The sequence below is a fragment of the Mustela putorius genome, unplaced genomic scaffold (assembly GCF_011764305.1).
Source record: "Mustela putorius furo isolate JIRA1106 unplaced genomic scaffold, ASM1176430v1.1 tig00003862_pilon_pilon_pilon, whole genome shotgun sequence".
Lineage (NCBI taxonomy): Eukaryota > Metazoa > Chordata > Mammalia > Carnivora > Mustelidae > Mustela > Mustela putorius.
In genome coordinates this window covers 1,950,189-1,956,086 of record NW_025422014.1, presented here as the reverse complement: position 1 = coordinate 1,956,086, position 5,898 = coordinate 1,950,189, and positions in this window count along the sequence as shown.

The window sequence follows — 5,898 nt, the reverse complement described above, 5'->3', positions numbered from 1 at the left end:
GGCCAGATGGCCTCCCAGGGAAATCCTATTAAACATTTAGGGAAAAATGAAGGGGGGAAATTGGAGGGGAAGATAAATCACGAGAGACTGTAGATTCTTCAAAACAAAATGAGGGTTTTAGAGGGTAAGGGGGTGGACAGAATGGGTTGGCCTGGTGATGGGTATTAAGAATGGCAGCACTGGGTGTTATATGCAAACAATGAACCTTGGAACACTACATCAAAATCTAAAGATGTACTGTATGGTGACTAACACAACATCATCATCATCATCATCATCATCATCATCAAATAAAGAAGAATTAATACCTATTCTTCTGAAAGTGCTCCAAAAAATAGAAATGGAAGGAAAGCTCCCAAATTAATTCTGTGAGGCCAACATTGCATTGATCCCCAAAGCAGACAAAACCCCACTAAAAAGAATGACCGACCAATATCCCTGGTGAACTTGGATGCAAAAATTGTCACCAAAATACTAGCTAATTGGATCCAACAGTACATTAAATGGATTATTCACCATGACCAAGGGGATTAACTTCTAGGCTACAAGCATGGTTCAACACTCTCAAATCAATGTGATACACCACATTAATAGAAGAAAGGACAAGATCTGTATAATCCTCTCAATAGATGCAGAAAAAACATTTGAGAAATACAGCATTCTTTCTCGGTAAGAACTTTCTGCCCTGTAGGGCTAGGGGAAATATATCTTGATATCATAAAAGCCATATAGTGAAAAACACACAGAGAATATCACCTTCAAAGGGGAAAAACATAGAGCTTTTCCCCTAAGGTCAGGAAACTGACAGAGATGTCCACACTCATCAATGTTTTTGAATATATTACTGGAAGTCCTAGCCTCAGGAATCAGAGAACAAAAAGAAATAAAAGGCATCCAAATCAGAAGGAAGTCAAGCTTTCAGTCTTCACAGAAGGCATGATGGTCTATGTAGAAAACCCAAAAGACTCCACCTAAAAATTGCTACAACTGATACAGGAATTCAACAAAGTTTCAGGTTACAAAATCAAGAAGTCATTTGTATTTCCATACACTAGCAATGAATCAGAAGAGAGAGAAATCAAGGAATCAATCCCATTTACAATGTCACCAAAACCATAAGATACCGGAAGAAACCCAACAAAAGAACCTGTGTTCTCAAAAGTATAAAACACTTATGAAAGAAATTGAAATCAACACAAAAAAATGGAAAAACATTCCATGCTTATGGATTGGAAGAACAAATATTGTTAAAATATCTATGCTATCTAGAGCAATCTAAACATTCAGTGCAGTCCCTATCAATACCATTAGCATTTTTCATTGACCTGGAATAAACAACCTTAAAATTTGTATAGAACAAAAAAAGACCCCCAAAACCAAAGTAATGTTGAAAAAAAAAAAAAAGAACCAAAGTTGGCAGCATCACAATTCCTGACTCCAACCTCTATTACAAAGCTGTAATCATGAAGATGATATGGTATTGGCACAAAAACAAGCACATAGATCAAATGAACAGAATAGAGAACCCAGAAATGAACCCTCACCTCTGTGGTCAACTAATTTCCAACAAAGCAGGAAAGAATATCCAATGGAAAAAAGATAGTCTCTTCAACAAATGGTGTTTGGATAATGGGCAGCCACATGCAGAAGAATGAAACTGGATCAGTTTCTTATAACATACACAAAAAAACCCTCAAAATGAATGGAAGACCTAAATGTGAGGCATGAATCCATCAAAATTCCAGAAGGAACACAGGAAGTATCACCCTGTTTGACCTTGGCTACAGCAAATTCTTGCTAGGCTTGTCTCCAAAGGCAAGAGAGACAAAGGTAAAAATGAACTATTGGGACTTCATCAGGATAAAAGCTTCTGCATGGCAAAGGTAACAGTCAACAAAACAAAGAGGTAACCCACTGAATGGGAGAAGATACTTGCAAATGACATTACAGATAAAGGGCTGATATAAAAATTATACAAATACATATCCAAGATCTATAAAGAAAAAGTGCTCAACATCACTGATCATCAGGGAAATACAGATCAAAACCACAATGGGATATATATGATATAATATATAATATAATATAGGATATAGGAATGTATATATATTAATTTAAAATATATATAATTCCATTATATATGAATTATATATAATTGTTATATGCAGCCATGAGAAAGAATGAAATCTTGCCAGTTGTAACAACATGGATGTAACTAGAGAGTATTATGCTAAGAGAAATAAGTCATTCAGAGAAAGACAAATACCACATGATTTCACTCAGATATGTAATTTAAGAAACAAAAGAGATGCACATAGGGGAAGGGAAGGAAAAATAAAACAAGAAATCAGAGAGGGCGACAAACCATAAGAGACTCTTATCTCTAGAAAAAAACAGAGTTGATGGAGGGGAGGTGGGTGGGGGTATAGGGTAACTGAGTGATGGGCATTAAGGAGGGTACTTCAAGTAATGGGCACTGGGTGTTATATGTAACTTATGAATCACTAAATTCTACCCCTGAAAGTAATACAGTATATGTTACCTAAATCAAATTTAAATGAAAAATTTAAGAAAAAAACAAAATATGCTTTCTGAAAAAACAAAAAAGAATGGATACTTTATTTTATTTTATTTTATTTTATTATTCGTCTCAGGGGTACTTGTCTGTGATTCGTCAGACTTACACAATTCACAGTGCTCACCATAGCACATACCCTCCCCAATGTTCATCACCCAGCCACCCATCCCTCCCACCGTTTTCCATCCCAGAAACCCTCAGTTTGTTTCCTGAGATTGAGTTTCTTAAGCTTTGTCTCCTCTCTGGTTTCATCTTGATTCATTTTCCCCTCCCTTCCCCTATGATTCTCTGTCTTGTTTCTCAAATTCCTCATACCAGTGAGATTGCATGATAATTGTCTTTTTCTGATTGACCTATTTTCCTTAGCATAATACCCTCTAGTTCCATCCACAGTATTGCAAATGGCAAGATTACATATTTTGATGGCTGCATAATACTCCACATTGTGTGTGTGTGTGTGTGTGTGTGTGTGTGTGTGTTTACCATATATCCTCTATCCATTCATCTGTTGATGGACATCTAGGCTCTTTTTATAGTTTGGCTATTGTGGACGTGGGTGCTATAAACCTTGAGGTGCACGTGCCTCTTCAGATTGCTATACTTGTATTTTTAGGATAAATACTCAGTAGTGCAATTCCTGGGACATAAGATAGTCATATTTTCAGCTTTTTGAGGAACTTTCATACTGTTTTCCAGAGTCGCTGCACCAGCTTACATTCCTATCCACAGTGGAGGAGGGTTCCCCTTCACATCCTCACCAACATCTGTCGTTTCCTGACTTGTTAATTTTAACAATGTTTATTCTTCTGATCTAAGAGTATGGGGCGGTCTTGCATCTTTTTTTGTGTATCTTCTTTGACTTCTTTCATGAGTGTTCTGTAGTTCCTCGAGTACAGATCCTTTACCTCTTTGGTTAGGTTTATTCCCAGGTATCTAACAGTTCTTGGTGCTATAGTAAATCGAATTGATTCTCTAATTTCCCTTTCTGTGTTTTCGTTGTTAGTGTATAAGAAAACAACTGATTTCTGTACATTGACTTTGTATCCTGCCACATTACTGAATTGCTGTATGAGTTCTAGTAGTTTGGGGGTGGAGTCTTTTGGGTTTTCCATATAAAGTATCATGTCATCTGTGAAGAAAGAGAGTTTGACTTCTTCATTGCCAATTTGGATACCTTTCATTTCTCTTTGTTGTCTGATTGCTGTTGCTAGGACTTCTAATACTATGTTGAACAACAGTGATGAGAGTGGACATCCTTGTCATGTTCCTGATCTTAAAGGGAAGGCTGTCCACATGTCCATGGATCAGAAGAATAAATCTGTCAAAATGTCTACTGCCTAGAGCCATCTACACTTTCAATGCCATCCTGATCAAAATTCCACCAGCATTTTTCAAAGAGCTGGAACAAAAAAATCCTAAAATTTGTATGGAACCAGAAGAGATCTGGAATTGCTAAGGAAATTTTGAAAACGAGAAACAAAACTGGGGGCATCACGTTGCCTGATTTCAAGCTTTAGTACAAAGCTGTGATCACCAAGACAGCGTGGTACTGGCACAAAAACAGACACATAGATCAGTGGAACCAAGTAGAGAGCCCAGATATGGACCCTCAACTCTATGGTCAACTAATCTTTGACAAAGCAGGAAAAAATATACAGTGGAAAAAAGACAGTCTCTTCAATAAATGGTGCTGGAAAAATTGGACAGCTATGTGTAGAAGAATGAAACTCGACCATTCTCTTACACCATACACAAAGATAAACTCAAAATGAATAAAAGACTTCAATGTGAAACAGGAATCTATCAAAATCCTAGAGGAAAACATAGGCAGTAACCGCTTTGACATCAGCTACAGCAACTTCTTTCAAGATACGTCTCCAAAGGCAAAGGAAACAAAAGCAAAAATGAACTTTTGGGAATTCATCAAGATCAAAAGCTTCTGCACAGCAAAGGAAACAGTCAACAAAACAAAGGGGCAACCCACTGAATGAGAGAAGATATTTGCAAATGACACTACAGACAAAGGGCTGATATCCAAGGTCTATAAAGAACTCCTCAAACTCAACACACACAAAACAGATAATCACATCAAAAAAATGGGCAGAAGACATGAACAGACATTTCTCCAAAGAGGACATACAAATGGCTAACAGACACATGAAAAAATGTTTGTCATCATTAGCCATCAGGGAGATTCAAATCAAAACCACATTGAGACACCACCTTACAACAGTTAGAATGGCAAAAATCAACAAGACAGCAAACAACAAGTGTTAGAGAGGATGTGAAGAAAGGGGAGCCCTCTTACACTGTTGGTGGGAATGCAAGTTGGTGCAGCCACTTTGGAAAACAGTGTTGAGATTCCTTAAGAAATTAAAAATAGAGCTACCCTATTACTCTGCAATTTCACTAGTTGGTATTTACCCCAAAGATACAGATGTATACAGATACATTGGGTCACCTGTACCCCAATTATCATAGCAGCAATGGCCACAGTTGCCAAACTGTAGAAAGAACCAAGATGCCCTTCAAAAGACAAATAGATAAAGAAGATATGGTCCATATATACAATGGAGTAATATGCCTCCACCAGAAAGGATGAATACCCAACTTTTGTATCAATATGGACAGGACTGGAAGAGATTACACTGAATGAACTAAGTCAAGCAGAGAGAATCAATTATCTTCTGGTTTCACTAACTTGTGGAGCATAAGGAATAACATGGAGGACATTGGGAGATGGAGAGGAGAAGTGAGTTGGGGGAAATCGGAGGGGGATACAAACCATGAGAGACTGTGAACTCTGAGAGACAGACTGAGGGTGTTGGAGGGGATGGGAGGTTGGGTGAGCCCGGTGGTGGCTATTGTGGAAGGCACGTATTGCATGGAGCACTGGGTGTGGTGCACAAACTGTGAATTTAAGAACACCGAAAAAAATTAAATTAAATTTAAAAGAATAAAGAAATAAAAATAAAATAAAATAAAATAAAAAAATAAAAATAAAAGAGACCTGATGTTATTTTCACCATTGCTGAGCTTTGCAGAACTTTATGTTCAGTGGTAAATGCAATGGTTTGTGCTGGTATTCTGGGGAAGCGGCCCACTGGGCTGGTTTTTGGGCACACTTGCCCCAGAAAAGCAGCCCCAGCAGAACACAGGAGGGTGGGCACTTGGTGTAAGCAGTTTAGGCCAAGGCTGATGGCATTGTGCTGTTTACTGAAGTTAGTTTATGTTGATGGGTGTAAACAAGAAATTGTTCCATTCCCCTCTCTCATCCCTGGAGGGGAAGTTTTCACCCACCACTGTCCCAGAAGCCCTCA